The sequence below is a fragment of the Camelus ferus genome, chromosome 9 (genome assembly GCF_009834535.1).
Source record: "Camelus ferus isolate YT-003-E chromosome 9, BCGSAC_Cfer_1.0, whole genome shotgun sequence".
NCBI classification, from domain to species: domain Eukaryota; kingdom Metazoa; phylum Chordata; class Mammalia; order Artiodactyla; family Camelidae; genus Camelus; species Camelus ferus.
In genome coordinates this window covers 55,025,000-55,047,417 of record NC_045704.1, presented here as the reverse complement: position 1 = coordinate 55,047,417, position 22,418 = coordinate 55,025,000, and the positions used below count along the sequence as shown (strand labels likewise).

The following is a 22,418-nucleotide window of genomic DNA, read 5'->3' as shown; positions in this document are numbered from 1 at the left end:
ATTGTGGTTTTGGCTTGCGTTTCCTAATGTTGAACACCTTTCATGTGCTTATTAACAGCCAGGATCCTTTTACTGCTAGTAAGATTATATTTTACTGTCAGTCCATTGGAGCTTGCCTCCAAGGAACCTTATAAAGTCACCTATTCCTGAAATTACTGATGGAACCAGCATCCTGTCCAGTCTTTTGGTCACTCCTCCATTTGCAGACCACAAGTCTTGCAGCAGGAATAGCCACACTTATAAGTCTACAGAAAATTGCATCTATCTGCTTCTCCTGACACCAAAATCCTGTCATAACCACTGCCACCTCCACCTCCTCCCCTTCCTGTCCAGTTCCCCCTGATGAGCCCCCTGTCCATACCTTACTCTGTCTCTGGATCCACCAGACTCTGGATCTCATCATCCCTGAAAGTCAGAATTGTTTTCTCCTTAATGCTGAGGTCCCTCCATTCATAATGAGGGGATGGAATCAAAAGCCAGGTTTGCAAGCTATGAATCTAGCACTAACCTCACTCCCAAGCTGGCCTTTGGGGGAAGCTCCTGGGGAGGAATGGGTAGGTGCATGGGGTGGCCTTGCTAATTAGGCCAGATTCAAAGGTGTCTGGAGTTTAGTGTAAGACACTATGGCTAAATGTCAAAGTTGAGGAGCCAGTTCATAGAGTGACAAATGTCCCTGTTAGAATGCTGACAGGCAAGGACAGCAGTGGCTGGGGAGACTGTGACTGTGTCATCACTGTGCTCCTGAGCAACAATGACTAAGACCCACACTGAAGAGGGCAGGCATCTTAAGAGATAGGCTTCCCCTGGCTGCACTTATAAGAGAATATTAAAAGCCCTAACATAGAAGACAGTGAGTCTGAAAAGGATGCTTCATCACAAGTCAATATCTGAGACCTGAATCAGATACAATATCAATTCGATGAAGTCAATTTGAACATTCTAAAGAGCCAGTTTTGCTTTGTATCTTTATTAATTACAAAACAAATTGGCTCAATTCTGGATTGAAGGGACTTATAATGAAATATATTTTTAAATACATTGATTCAGTTTTCAATATAGGAAAAAAATTACATATTTTGGTGCAGGGATCTAGAAATGACTATTAATTCTGGCTTCTAATCCATAGTTCCTTTTCTAAGTGGGGCCTGTTGGCTCATCTAAGACAAGCATTTGATTAACAATTTGGGTCATTTATTTTTGTCCTTTTTTATACTTGCAACAATCCTATGAAAATAGGCAGAGCAGATATTATCAGTTATTGTTATCTCATTTTTTTGATTAAGAAATTCAGATTCAGAGAGCTCAAGAGACTTGCCTAATATTTCACAGGCATGAAGTGATGAAGCTAGGACCCCTGTTTGTGTCCGCTCATGGGAAAGTTCTTGAAGAAGAAACATTTTATCAGGGAATTCAGCTGCCAGCCATCAGCACTATCTTAAACTGGTCTCTCTCCTTCATTTCTTCCATTGGGCAGTGCTCGCTGATCCTTTAATTACTGGCCAGTGAGTCTGGGACTCTGCCTGCTTTCACACACAACTCATTTTCAATTACTATGACTCATTCTTTTTACTTTCAGCTGCAAGGAAAGATCCTTCTTGCAATCTTAACGGTGCTGATAACTTTAGCTTTCACTGAAAATAATCAAAGCTCTGGTGATTTGTGTAGAGGGAACAAAATTTTAGACCTTAGTTGAATATCCTCTGTGCTGAAATGTTAGTATATTCATTCACTTGTGATGGAATGGTCTTTCTTTTTCTTCTCCTCAGCCCGATCCCTGCCCAACCCTTCTTCTAGGGCATGGCACATATTAAGCTTGGGTACCAGAAGGGGAATTTGATAATATGACTCAAGATGGAAAAGAGAGACTCTAACAGAATCATAACAAATGGTAGCTATGTATGCCATGAGGAGATCCACATTGGCAACATAAAAGGTCTGTTTCTGGGGATCAAAAGCTGCCATCACCACCACCTGGTATGACCACTTGTTCTAGAGTAGAGCCCAGTGGTAACTGGATGGTTGACGAGCTGCTGTAGAGGCCAAGGACAATAAACAGGCCCCTGGGAAATGTGGTGGAGAGGTTAGGGATGAGAAGAAGAAGAAAGAGTGGGTACAAAGAGAATGGCTGGGGACTTGGTTTGTAGGGCAATCCCATAAGCCAGGTTTGAAGGACTTAAGAACCCTGAGAGTCTGGGAGTTTATAGAAGCCGAGGCAAAAAGGAGAGTCACTCCAAAACCTGCTTCTACTTATGGTCTCACTTGAACTTGAAGATACAGTAAAGGATCATTTTGGGTATTCTTTTGGACACTTTGTGCTTGACTCCCAAGTATTAGTTGTTTAGTAATAGACTGGACCACCATCGCCTTCCACAAATGGGGTTACAGATCCAATCATGAGGCAAATATTCACTGAATATCAATAAGAACCAGGCACTGTGACAGGAACGTGAAGATGAATAATAATACATGGTCCTTCCTCAAGAAGCACAGTCCCAGGGACTCTTTGAGGATAATGACCATGGCTATTTAAATTTTTTAATGAGTACGTTATTGTTCTTTCAGAAAATTTTCAATAAACATACCAAGCTTTCATCAATTCAATAAAAATCCATGGCTGCTCTGCAAACCATAAACTAGATATATAAACATGAAACTTAGAGCAAAACTTTTGAAAACCATGACCTCTGTCCCTTCTGAGCACTAAATAACTAATATTTAGACAGCATTTTTTACATACCTCACTTCTTTCTTCACTTATATTCATAACAGTATGAATACCTATGAAGTATTTATAATATCTATGAATTCATAAGTGAATTCATGAATACTTTGATTCATCATCTATATCTACATCTACTTCATAATATCTGTTAAGTAGATATTACTACTACTATCTCCATTTCACAGAAGAAGACACTGAAGTTCAGAAAATTTAATAAACTTGAACTCACTTTGTTTTTTTCCTACTCCTGAACAACAAACACAACACACTAGGGCACCATCCTCTCTGGAGAGAGCAGCAGCAAACACTAACCTATAATAAAATCTGTGTTTTGATTAGTTTGGACATTCTTATGATGTTCTGGTTTGGCATCTGGTTATTGAATCTTAGGTAATAGGCCATTCTAGTTGTCAATTCAAATCTGTTCACACTGAATACTTTTTGTTATTTTAAACTAATGACAAAATTGCAAATAGGCACTAATAATACACATATAAACTTTTGAGAATTTAATGTCACAATTGAATTCAAGTATTTCTTGAGGAAAAAAGTGAACGGGAAACAGGGAGCATGAGATTTTATTGGATGTACATTTTCTTACAATGTTTTAATGTCTTTGTATTCAAGTAAATGAAGATAATTCCAATAAAAACATTTTTTGGAATTAGAAATATTTTTTCTTTTTAAAAAAACTATCTGTTTTTATCCTTCATAATGATTACTATTAATATAACTTATTAATTGTTCAAGAATGTTCCCTACTTGGGATATATTCCTGGAACAACTGTGATTTGAAGCACTGTAGTAATTCATATGTAATAGAAAGAGTTTATCTTCTGCTAAATATACTCTCTAAAAGGATTACAAAATACTTTAGAAATCCCGTAACTGTGTATTCAAAAGAGGTGGGAGAGGGAAAAAAATAGCAGATGTAGGGAAAAGGGAAATAGAACAAAAGAGGGGAGGAGGAAAGAAGGCAAGAGTAGTGAGAAGAGAAAAAAGAAAGGGGGAAAGGGCAAAAGAAAGGCAGGGAAGGGAAGGAAGGAAAAAAGAAAGTTCTCACTTTACTGTAGGTCTAATCCTGGCCTTTCCAATCCTCACTCCACCCACCCACCACTAATTTACACACAAACACTACTTCTTTGACAGTTGCCTCAGCCTCACACACCTTGCAGAAGATGTAGAAACTGGCAGCATCTCGATCATCCAAGCTATTCCTTTCAAGAACACAAAGTTATGGCCATAAACACATTATTTAAAAATTATTTTTAAATTAAAATTTTAAATATTCTAAGAATGGAACCATTTTCAGAAGTAGTTCCATGAAAAGGTAATACTTAAGTTGCTTTCTACATTTAGTAATCTACAGTACTTTCCGGATTTTTTTTTTAACAAATAAAATGTACTTGTTGAGCAGTTGAATGGATGATACACGGTTAGACTAGAAATCCTAAATCGTTAAACAGCATAGCCACAACCAAAATTTGCTTTCCATGCTATGTCCTACATACCTGCCTACTCTGTACCCCCTACTCCCTTGGGGATGTGGCTTGGACACTGAAATTTTATCTTTGGGGAATATTTTCATGGTTGCCAAGGAAAACAACATAAAATATTTCAGCTTGGTGCTGTTACATACACACTCACACATGCATCTACACGTGTGAATGTGTGCACACACAGGTTTACATGTACACACACTCACATACACACCAATCCCAGGTATATGAAAGCTATACATATGTCTCTCTCATTCACTGATACATAAAGGAAATTTTCAGATTTGGATTACAGCTTTTGCCTCCTTGATAGAACCATATTATATTCCTGGGTGAGCTGTCAAACATCCTGATAACACTGTTTAAAATTCACAAATGGGTATATGTTTAAATTTAATCAGAGAAATAGGAAGGCCTATTCTGGCCAGTGATATGCTGCTTATCTGCTGCTTCCTCCTCAGTTTTGAGGAGTTTCAGTCAGTGTTTCTGAAACGCCAGTATTACAGGGAAAGCACTCTGATTAGGACGCCCTGCTTTTGAGCTAATGCTGCCAGCTGCCACCCTGCACCTGGAAACTGAAGGCCCTGGAGCTCTAGGCCATTGTTGGGAAGCCAGTTAGGAAATCCAGACGGATACAAGAAACTGCTGTGGAGAGCTATGCTCCCAAAAGGTAGCCTGACCTAACTGGAAATGTGAGCCAGACTACTAAGGTCTTTGGTCCATTTTTTACTGGGTTGTTTGCTTTATATCATTGAGTTTAAGAGTTCTGTGTATATTTTGGATAATAGTCCATTATCAGATGTGTGTTTTGCAAATATTTTCTCCCAGTCTGTAGCTTATCTTCTAGTTCTCTTGATATTTATTGCCTTTCACAGAGCAGACGTTTTTAATTTTTATTAAGTCCAGCTTACCAATTATTTCTTTCATGGATCATGTCAATTATTTCTTTCAAGGTAAAAAAGCATTACCTTACCCAAGGTCATCAGGGTTTTTGCCTATGTTATCTTCTAGGAGTTTTATGTTTGCTTTTTACATTTAGGTCTATGTTCCATTTTGAGTTAATTTTTGTGAAGGATGTAAAGTCTGTGTCTAGATTCTGTTTTGTTTTGTTTTGTTTTGTTTTTTGGCATATGGATATCCAGTTGTTCTAGCACCATTTGTTGAAAAGAGTATCTTTACTCCATTGAATTGCCTTTGCTCCTTTGTCAAAGATTAATTGACTATATTTATGGGGGCCTATTTCTCTATTCTGTTCCATTGACTATTATTTCACCTTCCCATACTATCTTGATTACTGTAGCTTTATAGTAAGTCTTGAAGTCAAGTTGTGTCAGTCCTTCATCTCTGATCTTCTCCTTCAATACTGTGCACTAGCTACTACTACTTGTGCCTCTCCATATAAACTTTGGAATCAGTCAATATCCATAAAATAGCTTGCTGTGATCTTGACTGGGATTGCATTGAATCTATAGATCAAGTTGGGAAGAACTGACATCTTGACAATATTGAATATTCCTAACCATGAACATGGACCATCTCTCCATTTATTTAGTTCTTTGATTTTGTTCATCAGAGTTTTATTGTTTCCCTCATATAGATCTTCTACATGTTTTGTTAGATTTACACCTAAACATTTCACCTTTGGGGAGTGCTAATAAAAACTGTATTATTTTTAATTTCAAATTTTACTTGTTCATTTTTGGTATATAGGAAAGCAACTGACTTTTGTATATTAACCTTGTTTGCAACCTTGCTATAACCACACACTAGTTTCAAGAGTGTTTTTGTTGATTCTTTGAATTCTTTAGATTTTCTATGCAGATGATCATGTCATCTTCAAAAAAAAATAGTTTTTATGTCTTCCTTCCTAATCTGTATACCCTTTATTTTATTTCCAATTCTTGCATTACTGTATTAGCAAGGACTTCCAGCATGATATTGAAAAGAAGTGTTGAGAGAAGACATCCTTGCCTTGTACCTGATCTTAATGGGAAAGCTTCAAGTTTCCAACCATTAAGTACGATGTTATCTGTAGGGTTTTTGCAAATATTCCTATCAAGTTGAGAAAGTTCCCCTCTGTCCCTAGTTTACTGAGAATTTTTATCACGAATGGGTGTTGGCTTTTGTCAAATGCTTTTTCTGCATCTATTGATATGACCATGTCATTTTTCTTTTTTAGTCTGTTGATGTGATTGGATTATATTAATTGATTTTCAAATGTTGAACCAGCTTTGCATACCAAGGATAAATCTCATTTGGTCATGGTATATAAATTTTTTATACTTTTTTGGATTCAATTTGCTAATGTTTTGTTGAGGACTTTTGATTCTATATTCATGAAAAATATTGGTCTTTAGTTTCCTTGTAATGTTTTTGTATGGTTTTGGTATTAGGGTAATGTTGGCCTCATAAAATAAGTTAGGAAGTATTCCTTCTGCTTCTATCCTCTGAAAGATATTGTAGAGAATTTGTATAATTCCTTCCTTAAATGTTTGGTGGAATTCACCAGTGAACCCATCTGAGCCTGGTACTTTCTGTTCTGGAAGGCTATCAACTATTGATTCAATTTATTTAACAGATACAGGCCTATTCCAATCATCTATTTCTTCTTGCATAAGTTTTAGCAGATTGTGTCTTTCGATGAATTGGTCCATTTCATCTAGGTAATCAAATCTGTGGACACAGAGTTGTGCACAGTATTCTTTTTTATCCTTTTAGTTCCCATGAGATCTGTAATGATGTCTCTCTCTTTCATTTCTGATATTAGATATTTGTGTCCACTTTTTTTTTTCTTAGCTAGCCTGGCTAGAGGCTTATTGATTTTACTGATCTTTTCAAAGAAAGAGCTTTTTAATTTCATTTTCTCTATTGATTTGCTGTTTTCAGTTTCATTGCTCTAATTCTTATTATTTCTTTTCTTCTACTTTGGATTTAATTTGCTCTTCTTTTTCTAGCTTCCTAAGGTGGAAATACCTTTAATGGCTGCATATTACTGCATAGAAAGGGTGTATGATAATTTATTAAGTATTAACATTTATACTAGTCTCCAATTTTTTGCTACTATAATCAGTGCTGAAATGAGCTTTCCTGTACGTAGACCTTGAGTGTTTCGAGAGAAGTATCTTCTAGAAATGGAACACCGAATCAAAGAGCATGTGAATTTCAGAGTTTGATTAGTACTAACCAAGTGCCTTCCCAATAGACTTGAACAATACACATTTCTACAGACATTTTATGAAAGTATGTATTTCACTGTATTATTGAAAAAATCTGATATTACCAAGCTTCTTGATTTTTTATATTCTAACAGGTGAACATTTTTATGTTATTTTTTTCCTAATTACATTGTGGATGAGTTTACTTTCATAAATGTTTTGGATATCAGTTTTTTCTTCTTTTGTGAATTGCCTAATTTTATTCTGTACATTTTTATTGAGATGTTTGCCATTTATAGTTACTGATCTGTAGGAATTCATTATTGGATACTAATAAAATTGCCATTATATATGTTGAGAATATTTTATATCAGTCTGTCTATTCAGAACAAAATCTGAATTTTAACATAATCTTCAATTGCCCTTGATGTGCTTAGTTTTTCTAAGATGTTTATATTAGGGGAATCTGGGCAAATGGTATACAGAAATTCTCTGTACTATCTTTGCACTGCTATGTAACTCTAAAATTATTTTCAAATAATTTTTTTTTTACTTCCTAGTATGGTGGCTTTTACAGCTTTTTTGCTTGCATGGTTTGTGGTAGTGGTAGTTTTTGCATTTAGTCCTATTAATATAATTGGAATTTATTTTTGTTTATTATACACAGAATATGACGTAATCTAGAAATCTGTCTAGATTTTTTTCTGAAGAGCCAATGATTCCAACATCATTTATTAAGTGATATGTTATTTTTCTATTGATTGAATCATCATAAACTGAACTTCCATATTTACCTAAGTCTGTTTCTGAATTCTTCCCTGTTTTATTCTTTAATTTATCTATTTCTACACTTTTAAAACACTGTAGGTTCACAGTATGTCTTACATCATTTTTGGTTATTTTTTTCCTTGAATACTTATTGTCCCTTTTATACAAACTTTAGTGTCCGTTTGTCCAGTTCAAGTAAATTGGTCTTATTCCAAAAGTTCTTTTTTAAAAAAGGAAAACAAACAGTTTACAAACTATTATCTTGCCATATTATATAATGATACCTCCATAAAAACCTTCTTCAAAGAGTTTCCTGGTTGGTGAGCACACAGAGGTGCTGGGAAGGTGGTGTGCCCAGAGAAGTCATGGAAGCTCCAAACTCCCTTCTCTATACCTTGCCCTATGTACTTCTGCATCTGGTTGTTCATCTATATTACTTTGTGATATCCTCTACAATAAACTGGTAAATATAAGTAAATATTTCCCTGGATTTTGTGAGATATTCTAGTAAATTATCAAGCCCAAGAAGGGGCATGGGAACCCCCTTTTGGCCAGTTGGTCCAAAGTACAGGAGGCTCGGATTTGCAATTGATATCTGATGTCGGGGGAGATCTTGTGGTTCTTTGCCCTTAACCCATGGGGTCTGTGCTAACTTTGGCTAGTTAGCATCAGAATTGAATTAAATTGTAGGACACGTAGTTTGATGTCCACAGAGAACTGGTTAATTGCTCGATGTGGAAAACCCACACATTTTGTATCAGAGGTGTTTGTGTGAACTCTGAGGCTGCATGATCTCCAGGGCTGATCCCCCTTCTGCAGCAGTCCTCACCAGTGTGCATCTTGGCTACATTTTCCTCCATCGATGTAAGTGCATGTGGATATTTTTTTTTTTAGGTATTCCTGACTGCACTCATTCATGTCTTCTAGGATGATTATAAATTTAACTTATTTTCTCATATCATTTCTTCTATTTCATGAGATTTTGAGTGGGAGAGAAAGATAGGTGCATATGCTCCTTCCCTACTACCTAGATTCAATCTCTTGGAATTTGTAAAACAAAGACCAAATCATTCATAGTCCCTCCACCTTTTTACATAGGTATTTTTATTTTTGTATACTCGCTTCTGGTCTTTGTCCACATACATAATTTCATATTGTTACAATCAAAACATACTTAAAATTTTGCATTCTTCTTTTCCACTTAAAATACCTTAAACTTCTTTCCATGTAATCTTCATAATTGCCACTTAATGGCTACGTAGTTATACATTTGGGTGATCTAGTATCATTTCCTTAACCACCCCTTAATTTTTCACTATTATAGACAAGTGGAAATGAATATTTTCAAACATATACTTTTCTTTTCTTCTGACGTATTACTTCCTTAGAATATATACCCAGAAATGGAGTTACAGGAATAGTTTTACAGTTTTAGTGTTCTTATGTCATACTGCATCTCAAAAGAATTTTACCATTGTACTCATTTTGATATAATTTTATCAGCACTGGGCACTAACATTTTTGCTTCATTAATAAGTATAAAAAGTTACCTTGTTTTAATAATGACTTAGTTTCTTTTTTTAAGGGATAGACAGATTAAACATTTTCTTAAATAGTTATTGGCTTTCTTCTATAAATTTTTAAATATCTCATAAATCAAAATGAGGTATTATTTTATTCCTTATATTTGAATGAGTTTTTTATATAGTGTAGGTATTCATTAAGACCTGTCTCATAATAAATGCAAATATCTCCTATAATCTGTTGGGTGTCCTTTTCAATGATAATTTTGACTTTTTTAAAGTTTTCTCTTTTATAACGATAAATCTACAACTTTTCCTTTGTGACTTTTTCTTTTCAAAATTAAGTAAACTATCATTCATACAAGTTTTTCTGGCAAATATTTTAAATTTTTTAGATTATATGGGGTTGATTTTGGATGGGTCATTAGGTACAGACAGATGCCCCCCACCAAACCCTAGACACTCTGGAAATATATCCTCAAATACAGAACTAAACTCAGGCAGTGCCACTCCTCGAAGAAGGAAAAAAATTTTGTAGTCTCCAATACAACAGCCACCCAGCCACTTGGTTGCTGAGCACTTAAAATGTGGCTAGTTCAAATTGAAATGTACTTTTAAAAAAAAGTAAAATATACATCAGCTTTTGAAGTTCATTAATAATTTTATATTGATTATATATACTGGATTAAACAAAATATATACTACAATAATTTCATCAGACTTACTTTTTCAGTGTGGCTATTAGAAAATTTTAAGTTGCATATGTGGCTTTCATTATGTTTCTATTGGACAAAGCTACTCTAACAAATAGGTTTTCTGTCATAGCTCTTGATAAGAAGCAGAGTGAAGCCTGGAGGATGATGGCAATTAATACAGCTCTCTTAAAGGAGAAAATATTTGCTTTAAAATTTAATGAGACTGAGAGGGGAGAAAAGTTTCACTAACCACTGCTGGTGTCATCTGTGTCAAGACTACACTTGTGCTCATCTTTGAGCAAGATTCCCAAACTGATTCATTGTTGAAAGCTTCTTGGAGGCCCAGAAGAAGGGCAGGGCTACAACACTAAGACTAGCCCAAGCTGTTATCCTTGAGTAGTTTCTTGAAACACAAACAGGCCTGCTCCCACAACCTAAATTCCTCCCATTCTTCAAGATCTTTATATAGCTCCCTCTCATTACTCCATGTCTGATTTGCCCCACACCGACTAAGTTCCTGCACACCTGGTATCTGTAACATGATATTGCAATTGAGCTCTCTGCTTATTATTTCAGGTGGCACCAGAATCCAGACAGGGGCATTCTGATGCCTGTCATAACTCCAAGGCAGGTTTTTCTGGTCATAGGTATTTTCAGCATATATGGCTAATAGTGTCCATCCCATTCTTTGGCCTAAATTATCTAAAAATTTAAATTAAAGTTATAATAACTTCATATTCCACCAGTATTCTCCCAAAGTATTTTCACTCTAATGATGTCATTTAAGCCCAAACAGGATTCAGATATAACTGGCCAATTTTATGCCTGTCTGTTCCAAAATGTGTAATCTAGGGACAAAGTGAGGGATTCGAATCATTTCCCCTCTACAATGTACACGCTGAGGAGTCTTGACTCAATCATGGAACTTCCGGAATGAAGTTCTCGCCTTACAGCATTTGATAGGCCGTCATTACACAATTGCGTCTTATGCCATTACTAACTTTTCACCACTTTGCATGGCAGTATGTATTTGTCTGACAGTAAAAGTGATTAACTAACTAAGTGGACCTTGTAGTAAATGAGTTATTTCTTTGCTACCATTATGTCTAACTCACCATACATTATTCAGTCTGAAGGCTTTTCAGAATCATAAGTAGCCAAGATCATTTTTCATCTCATCATCCCATTATCCATAATGAGAAAATATTTCTAAATGTGAAGATTACTCTTTCCAAAGATCCCTGGTGAATACTCCTACAGACATTAGTGAAATATATTGATTTTTCTTTTCATGGCAGAAAGAAGATGTTAAGGATGCCCACAAAGTCCTTCCAAAAACTCTCAAGAGTCAGGTTCTTTCCAGACTATAAATGGGCCCTTCTGGATGATCTTACTGAGGTGGTGACTGACCACCTCACCACGGCTTATTGCATGAGATATTAATGGGCTTCAGTTCACACCCAAGGTTTTCAGGAAGAAGGCAAGTCTAGATCTACCATGAAATTTCCTAGGGAATGTCAGTGGCTCTAACCAGACTCAGTTTGATCCCACAGCTCTAATAACTTCTCTATGTGCTTAACAGTTTACAAAGGGTTTTCAAATACATTATCCCATTTAATCCACTACATCCTGATAGGTCTTATTATTCACATTTTTCAAATGGGAAAAATGAGTTTCAGTGACAATCAGTGATTTACACAAGACCACAGATGCAGTTAACAGTAGGGCCAGACCTATACCCCGTCTTGTGAATTCAGATGCCAGGAGAAAAGTAGTTCAAGGAACAGCTCAAGAGAACAAAATTCCAATATCTGCTTAGCCAGTGGCAATTTGGGGACTTTGAGTAAGTCACCTTACCAAAATTAGTTGGACCAGAATAGCATTACAACTGTATACTACCTTAATATTCTAAGTTTCTAGGAATCAAAATGTAATTCCTGCTTTACATATGTTCACCCTGGTCCCTGTGCTGGACCCTTAACACTGTTTGCAAAGTTGAACAGGTTCCTTGGGCTTCTGATTCGTTTTCTCCTATGTTCAGCAAGATTCCAGTACTTCCATTTGACCTAACCCAAACCAAAAACTTCTATCTAAGCCAAAAAATCCATTCACACCTAAGAGTTTCTAAGGCTGTGTGGGAGGTAGTAGGGGAGGTAGAGCACTTCCTCTGGGAATTCCCAGAACCCTGTGGTTCATCCTTCCTTATTTCATAAATTGGATTTGAAATAGATTGAAAGTTGTTTCAATAATTTTTATTATTATAGATTTAATTAATTGTAGAGATTTCAGGAAACACTTGCAGAGTGGGAAGCTCATGCCCTTTATTTGTAAAGTAATCTTAAGATCATCAGTCAGGCTTCAGATGATATAGGATGGGTATCTTAGTACATTCACTTGTGTTGAAAAGTGGATGCTCAAGTCAAGATAGATGTCTGTCAGTGGTTGACTGCAACATGATAAATTTCTTTTTTTTTTTAGAGTTAAAAATGTCTTTTTCTTTAGTTGTCTCCACAAAACTCTAACCAATAATTCATGGAATTTCTTGCCCCCTAAGAGGGATACTATATCACCTTAGAAATAAACACATGAAAAATTTAGGTGATAGATTAAAACCTATTGCAACATTCTCTCCTCTCCTCTCTCTCTCTCTCTCTCTCTCTCTCTCTCTCTCTCTCCCTCTCTCTAACTCTCTCTCTCTCTCACTCTCTCTCTCTCCCTCCCTCCCGCTCTCATTTTCTCCAAGCTGAGGAAACAAATTGCTTTGTAATTCTTAATATACATGTTTGTTTTCTTGTCTTCTTTTGTGCAGCACTGGAGGAGCAAGCAGAAACCTCAACATGCTCAGGATTCTAAGTTGAGCTTAGATACCATTCCAGACACTAGAATCAGCATAAAAAATTTTTAATTGCATCCATGAAAATGAATGTAACCCTGAACTTGAGGGGAAACGTTTTGAATAATCATTTGGTATGGGTCTATGCCCCTAAGCAAAATACAACTCAGCCTTCCTAAAAGAGATGAGTATGTCTCATGTGCCTAGGGATGGAACATTGATCTTCCTATTGCTTAATAATGCAAAGTCTGGAGAGGAAATACGCTATAGAAAGCATACAGGACTTGCATTTATTAGATACAAGTTCCAAGACTGGCTGCAACTTTTACTTAACAGGCTGTATTATCTCAGCAAAGTCACTCAACCTCTCTGAGCCTCATTTTCTTCATCTTCATTACAGAATTTTCATTGTAGATTTTGACTGAATATTCATTACAGTAAAAGAAAGGCTTTAAAAAGGCCCTAATGAATTAATAGAACTAGGCTTTGAACATCAATAGCTAATAATATACCACACACAAAAAGAAATATCCAGATTATGAATTATCAAGGAAAAATAAACCTGATTCTGATAAAGTCTCAAGATCTAACTACCAGTTTATAGGAAACAGAAGACAGAGTACCATATTAAACCACACCACAGAGATGCAATCAGCAAAATTCAGACTTGGGGAAACTCTATAAGATAGACAGTCTGCGTATTTTTGAAAACATACCAGAAAAGGGAAAACAAAAAGAGAGAAAAAGAGGAAGACACTATAGATCAAAAGAACTTAAGGGGGGATATATCAACATTAGGTTGTATAAACTTGATTTGGATTCTGACTCAAACAAACAACTGTGGGGAGAAAAGTTGTGGAGCCTCCAGTTTCCTCTCAGGGATATAGAGAGCTGGACAGAGCATTGCTCTCACCCTTACAACAGCGACAACCAAAATATTTTAAAAATTTTAAAAGTTAGACAACTGCAAAATTCATGATTTTTTTTCAAACCCATTAAAGAACTGAGGTCTCAGGACAACCAACTGGTCAAAAATACAAGGAGAGGTAGATACCTACAGGGACAGAAAATATGTGACCATACACTTACCTGGGGTAATGCCACTGGATGAACATCTGTGAGAAAAGCTCATGGCTAAAATAGTTAACATAATACTAGCAAATCAAATCAAGCATTATATAAAAATAATAATATCTCACATCCAAGTTTATCCCGGGAATGATGATTTGAAAATCAATCAATATAATTCACAATGCTAACAGAAAAAGACAAGAAAAAACATCGTATCTAATGGTAAAAGACTGAATGCTTTCCCATTAAGAACAAGCCATGGATGTCTTCTCTTACCATTTCTATTCAATGTCGTACTGGGTACATTGTGACCAATACAATAAAACAAGAAAAGGAAATCAAAGGCTTACAGATTGGAGAGGAAGAAAGAAAATGGTCTCCACTCACAGATGACATGATTGTCTACACAGAAAATGCCAAAATATATACCAAAAAATACCTCTTAGAACTAATATATGAATTTGGCAAGTTTACAGGATATAAAGTCAATGACAAATTAGAATTCAAATTTTTTTAAATACCATTTACAATAGTACTCCAAAAATGATATTTAGTTTCATGTATGTGAAAGATCTGCGTGGTGAAATCTATAAAACACTGAAGAAAGAAACCAAAGAAGAACCAAATAATCATGTTCATGGATTGGAAGACTCAGTATTATTAAGATGTCAGTTCTTCTCATTATAATCTATATATTAAACACAAACTGATATACAGTAACCCTCTACACTGGTTTTCAAATTCTGTAAATCTAAAATTATCTCAAAATAAAATCTTTTAAAAATTATAAGATAACTGGGACAATTAAGGAGTTATTGTTAATTTGTTTTTAGGTGAGATGAGGTATTGGTGTTATGTTTTTAAAATACTTACCTCTTAGAGGCATTAATTTAAATTTTAAATAATTAGAAAACCACTAAAGGGTAACCACCATAGAATTCCTTGTTTCATGCAAGAAGAGATGCTAAAGTTAGTAAGTGAAATTATTATAAGAAACAAGATACTTATATTGTCTCAAAATATCTCCCCATAAGACACTTAGTAAATATAAAGAGACTGATAGAAACTTGACAGTGAAGTAACCTGGCAAACATTATCTTAACCAAGTACTTCCTGATATAATGCACAGAGAAGGACACAGTACCATTTCTTGTGTTCCTGCCAAAAATGCATTACCTGAGTCTTAATCACTCAGAAGCAATACAGAAAACCAAACTGAGGGACATTCTACAAAATGACTGGCCTATACTCTTTTAAAATGTGGAGATCATGAAAGATAGAGACAGGCTGAATCACTGCTCCAGATTAAAAGAGACAAATGATATGTGAGAACCAAATGCAATATGCAATCCTCAGTTAGATGCTGGATCAGAAAAAAATATTCTCTTTGCTGTAAAGGACATTAATGTGGCAAATGGAAAGATTTAAATAGGCTTTTAGATTACTAATAGTGTTGTGTCATTTTTAACTTCCTGATTTTGTCCATCGTATATGGCTATGTATTTTTAGGAATCACAAAATGAAGTATTTGGGGAATGGGGGCATCATATATGTAATTTCCTCTCAAGCAAAGAAGAAAATAATATATACATATATAAATAGACATATATACTATATATAGTGAAATTATAGAGAGAATATTAATTATATTTATGATAAAATGTTACCATTTAGGAGACCTATGTGGAAGATACCTAGGAATTCTTTGTACTACCTTTGTATTTTTTCTAAAAGTCAGAAATTAACCCAAAATTAACAGCTTTAAGAATTAACAAAGGAGAAGTAATAACATCTTCAGTCCGTGGCTTCCCCTACTTCCACCTGGCATCTGTCTACCCTAGAAGAAAACTGGCTAGATGTCTATCATTCATTAGACCATCTCAGTCACTGTTTCATTTCCTGTAGCTACTGTAACATATTACCACAAATTTTGTGGCTTGAAAAAACATAAATTTATTATCTTATAGTTCTGTAGGTCAGAAGTCCAAAATGACTCTTACTGGGCTACAATCAAGGTGTCAGCAGAGCTGTACCTTTCAATGTTCTAGGAGAGAATCTGCTTCCCTGACCTTTCCAGCTTCTAGAGGCTGCCTGCATTCCTTGGTTCATGGCCCTTACCTCCATCTTCAAAACCAGCAGAATAGCATCTTCAAATCTTTCTCTGACTCCTTTTTCTGTCTGATTTAAAATGAGAAGCACTAGGATAATCCAGAATAATTTCCCTATCTTTAAGTCAGTTAATTAACAACCTTAATTTCATCTGCAACCTAAATTCTTCCTTGCCATGTAACATAATATATTCACAAGTTCCAAGAATTACGATGTGGACACTTCTGAGGCACCGTTATCATCTGCCTATCACAGCTAACCTCTGCCAGGAACGCCTGGAAAGTATGCCGTATCCGGAAACCCAGATCCCTAGATCATAACTCCTTCAGAAACATGTCCCTAGCTAGCTGAAAATGTTGTGGTGATTGCTCCAAACATAACTTTCTCAACTCTCCCATCTCCAATAAACTTACTGATTTTCCTTATTGCTGTTTTTTGTTTGTTTTCTTTTTAGTTGTATATCTTCCTTTCTTTGACCGTTGTTATCATTGTTTGACTGAGCCTACAAATTGGAAGGCTGATGCAGACAAGTAAAATAAATGTCACTGATAAGAAAACACTTTCTCATGTCTAACTTAAATCTCCTTTGTTGAAATGTAACCATAGTTCTTTCTGCCCACGTTCTGGAAGTAACAAAAAGCAACAAGTCAGTATCAACCTTATTTCAGATTTAGAGTCCTTCTAATGGAAAACACACACACACACACACACACACACACACACACACACACCCCAGATAATGTCAACCAACCAGCCAATCCAGGATAAAGGCCAGTCGAGTTGCTCTTTTAAAGTGATGGAGTGATACAGTCAAGCCCTAAGATAAATACTATCCACAAACATGACCTATATGATACCTCTAGCTTTTCCCTCTTAGTCAACATAGCCTTACTCAGTTCTTACCTATTTCCTAAAGTGCTTGTAGTTTTGGTTACCCTCTCTTAGTTCTGATGCCTTCCTAAATCTCCTATGTAAGTTCAACTTGGACCTGGAACTTTTTCCTTTTCCAACTGGCAAAATCTTTTTGTATTTCAAGACTTCTCAAATGATCCCTTCCTCCCCAGAGAACAATTAGCCATTCCCTTCTTTGTGTTCCTTCTGGATATGCTGGGGGTTCATACCCTTGATATGACACTTAATTTGTGGGATTGAAACTCTCTATGTTACTATCAATTTTGAACTCAACTCTGATTACCAGACAATAGATTCCAAAGGGGTAGCTATTGTTGTTACATTTTACTGTTTATTAAATTAGTCCTCTGGGATTTATTCCTATCTCTGCTTACTCCTTCTATTTTCAAGTTAATTCTCCTCTACTTAAAAGAATTTCAACTCAGTACCAGAATCCCTCAACACTTGGTCCTTGGTCCTCTTCTCTTCCTGGTATACATTCCTCCCCTTAGTTGATTTTATCCATTCCCTTAGTTTCAACAACTGCTTTTATGCAAATTACTCCCAAAGAATATCTAGCCCAGAACTCTCCTCTGAGATTAAGCCCATGCATCTATCACTCCCTTGAATGTCTTAAAAGCACCTCAAACATATGTTCAAAACAAAACTCAGGAACTTTCTCCCTGGCAGTGAGAACTTTGGGTCACTTTCCCAGCACTCAATTCCCCCTTCTTACAGCAGCAATAACCTAATTTCCTTGATGGACTTCACCCTCCCACTGTTGGCCAATCTGGTCTCCGTGAGGCTGACCTCATCCTCATCCATTGCTCTAGGGGTAGACAATGATTAACCTAAACCAATCCACATACCCCATCCCCCTGGGCAGGATGTCTCTTGGACTGTGGGCATATACTCCAATCAGAGCAAATGAGTCACAATGATGCCTTAGCTGGATCTCCTGGAGAGAAAAACTTTCTTCTTGTACATAGTGGTATGAGTATGTGGTTATCTTGTCTCCCTATGTGGCCAAAGATACCCAAGGGAAGCAAAGCCAAGAGACTGACCCATGTCACACTGGCCCCTAAATAAGCCATTCCTAAAGCCAGTCTACTCTATTTTTTTAAATTTATATTAGTCAACTAATTCTTTTTTTGTTTAAGTAAGTTTGTATTGGGTTTTCTACCACTTGGATCATAAAGAACCATCATTGACACACCTCCCACACATCTGAGCTTCCAGACTCCCCCAGTTCAGTGAACAGCATTATCATCTACCTAGCTACAAAGTCAGATACTTAGGAGTCATTTCTATTGTCTCCTTCTCCCTTGCCTGCCATATCTGATCTGTCACCAAGTCTTGTCAATTAGAGGTCCAAAATATTTCTCAAATCTGTCTCTATCTTTCTATTTTTTGTTCCACTCTATCCTAACTGCGTTTGCCTCAACTACTACAAACCACTAACTGCTCTACCCCCAATCCATTTACCATCCACACTGAAGCCAAAATGATCTCTTTGAAGTGCTAAAGTACTAATTTAACCATTCTTTTTAAAACATTCAATCATTTTCCGTTGCTTTTAAAACAAAGACAAAATGCCAAACTCCTTAAGATCGTGTCTCTACTGGCCTTCCCCCAGGACGCAAAAACTTAACTGCACAGTTTCATTTGGGGAGTGACCCCCAAGAAGCAGGAGTTATGGGAAAGTGAGTGAAACAGAGCAGGAGGAAATGAATGAGCAAGTTGACCACCTTCATGAGCAACTGTGTCAATCCCATGAGGAACTTCTGAGAGACTGTGGGGAATGTATTTCAGAATTATCCCACCAGAGACAAAGGAGGGAAGCATTCACCCACAGACTTTCATCTGCCAATGGCTGAGGGTTGCTCTGTGGGTGCTAACTCACTGACACTTCTGAGTTGCTCACATGTGATTGCCAGTGGTCTCCTCCAACAGCCTCAGGCTAGGGACCAGAGAAGCCCCAGGCACACTTGGAATGAGGTCACCCCAGATCAGAGGGTACTGGTGTCACTGTCCCTCACAGCCTTGGCTGGAATCATACTGAGGCCATGAGGTGGTGCAGTATAGGTGTTGATATGCATGGTCCAGCTTCCACCTACCTCTTCCAGCATCCTCTCACCCTCTGACTTCATTCAAACCATACTAGTCTTACAGCCCCTGAACTGCCACATGTTCCCACCCACCACAGGGCTTTTAAATGTGTTGTTCCCTGTGCCTAGAATACTCTTTCCTTCCCTCTTTGTCCATCTCCCTCTATTTATTCATCAGAACTCAACTTTAGCATCACTTTCTTTGGGAAACCTTACCTGACTGTCAAAACCATGGTAGTGGGCACTCACAGCTCTGTGAGCTTCTCCTTTGAGGCACATATGAAAGTTGCAATTATCTACTTGTGTGGTCATTTCAGATTGTCTGACTCTCCCTGGACTATAAGCAACATGAGGAAAACTATAGAATCCCCAGCATCAGAACAGTATTTGGCATGTGCTAGGCACTCAATAAATCATAACTGAAAGCATAAACAAATTTATCTTTTTATTCCCACTAGTATCTGGAACAAATAGGTGCTCAAATATTTTTAACGTAAGAAATCAATTAATTAATGGAGCTAATACTTTAAGAAGCAGAAGTGTTACTTTCTGGCAGAATTTATTTAACTGTCACTTAATTACATTCTGTTTCTTAAAACTTGCTATAGTGAGACTCTTCTCTGGGAAGCCCTAGGGTAGACATTGTTTTGTTTTTGTTTTTTACTGTATGATACCTATAGACACTTTTCCCCCAGAAAGAATAGTTGAGATTGAGAGAAAAGAGAAATCATCAATATAGATAAGAAAGCTCCATTGTGGACTAAGACAGGGATGCTATCTAAAACAAATGGGTAGAGGTTATTGACCACAGGAAGAATAAAATTCATTGGTATGAGAAAATAAACTCCCAGAATCACTCTGAGCTCTCCCTTTTAGCCAGCATCATCAATTATGATTATTAAGTGCCTGCTCAACTGCTGTGCAGTGGAAGAGGCAGGGAGGTTTGGTAGCTAGGCAACGGTCTGGAAACTCAAAGGGTAGGAGGTGTGATTCTGGCTTCTCCATAAAAGTGATAAGTGGACTTGGATAAACTCCTCCTGCCTTGTTTTCTTCATCTGAAAAATAGCATCAAAAGTCTGCCTTTCTGCACTGAAGGAATTAAAACAGAAGTGAACAGTACACTGCAATTGTAGAAAAGTAAGCTTATGGGGCCTAGGGACTGAAGAATTTATCAAGGGACCAACTTCTCAACTGAAATTACCAATTTATAACAAATAGCTTGAGCCTGAGTAATCTGTGCCTCAGTTTATCCATCTAGAATGATTCACAGCTAATGATCAGGTCCTGCCAAAAATTACAAAATAAAATGTGTGGTCTTTATTTCTGTAGGATCTAGGGGGAAACTTGGGTGGAGGACCCTCTCCCTTCTAAGTGCCCTCTGAATTCCTCAAGTACCTCTAATCTATAAGCACATCAAAAGAAAGGTCACAGCTGCCTGATTCACCACACAAACCCCAGTACCTGGCTCAGTGTCTAGTACACAGTGCTCAATTGTGTTTACTGAATGAGTACATTAATTATTTAAATAATACCACCTCTTTCAATGGGAAAAATATGATCTATAACCTCAAATGAAGCGTAACTAGTCTTGAAGAAAAAAATGTCCACTGAACAACTTTGGAGGAAGTGGCATTGATCTATACTCTAGGGTAAAGGTTTGACCATGCCAGGTCATAAACAGCCGTGAAACAAGATTACACTTTGACTAATTCTCTTTTATTATTTTTACTATTACTTAGGGCAGACCCAAATAATACAGTTACTGCTCAACAGCATTCCTTCCAAATATAACTGTCATTCCTGCAGAGTAAGTTTCAGAAATGTTTATATATTATCGAAATTAAGTTTCAAAATGAGCTACAGTATCTGGAAAAAGGGGATAATAATATTTCACAGAAACTAATTGGAAACTTGTTTTGAAATAAAGTAGTTATTATTTCCATCATGGAAAGATGAAAGTACAGAGATTTCCTTTTATCTCACCAGCCTAGTATCTTATATTATTTATTCAAACTAAAATTAAAACCTGGCCAAATCCTACTGAGGCATTGCATATCAGTTAGAGATTATTCTTCTGGAAATGAACTTTTGTTCGCAAATTTCATTATGCAGTTACAAATGACTATTATTAAAATGTAACATATAAAACTAAATTGTCTTTTTTTTTCCTGGCCATGCACAAGGTTCAATTTTCTACGCAGTATTATTCTTTTCTTATGCACTTAGTGACATGCTGTCCCTCTGCCCATTGCCTCAGCATCCAGAGAACTCACAACACTCACTCCACTTACCTGGAGCCCCCATCAATGCCACTTTTTATTGCTCTATCCCTTGTACCCCAAGGAACAGACACCAAAGGACATTCTCCACCTGGCAACCTTGCCAAGGCCCATTTTTGTTTTTTCTGTAGACTCAAACTTCAGGTAAAGTGACTGTCTATAAAGAAGTACCTGGAGCATGATGGTGACCCACTTGCAGCTTTCTGAGTGCCTAACTCCAAAGCTCTTTCTCACCCATCCCCCAGGCCTTGCCACCTCCTACTCATTTTGCCTGGAATACTTTTCCTTGATCACCTAACTCTGATTTGTCTTCCAGGTCTCAGCTTAGATGGCACTTTCTCCAAAAAGATTTCCCTGACCTACCTCCCGAGCTACCAGATCAGGTACAGACTCTGTGTTGCCATGGTACCCTGTACCATGTAGCCCTTGCAACTTCTTAACTGGCCCTACCTCCCACCAGATTGTAAGCCCCATGACAGCAAGAATTATGTCATGTAGGCTCACCATTTTTTCACCAGTTCTCAGCACAACGATGGGCATATAACAATCGAACTTTGGATTTAGATTCAACTCTGGTATCTGGCCTCTGGGAAAACCAATTCCCCACTCAAATTCCAAAGAATACTATCTTTGTCTGAAATTAACTTTGTGGTTCACCAGAGTTCTCCTTGCATCTTCACCCTGAGAATTCTAATTTCTCTTCTGCTTATTTCCTTCCACTCCTGGAAGGTCCTGCATAGCATTTTCAGGGTTTTCTCTTCTGGT

The 22,418-nt window shown here is 36.8% G+C and overlaps 1 long non-coding RNA gene across 1 annotated transcript in view; it reads right to left on the bottom strand.

Annotated features, from left to right (window-relative positions):
- LOC116665841 overlaps window positions 1-22,418 on the bottom strand; it is a 175,620-nt gene that overhangs the window by 128,970 nt on the left and 24,232 nt on the right. The gene's annotated exons all lie outside the window — the stretch shown is intronic.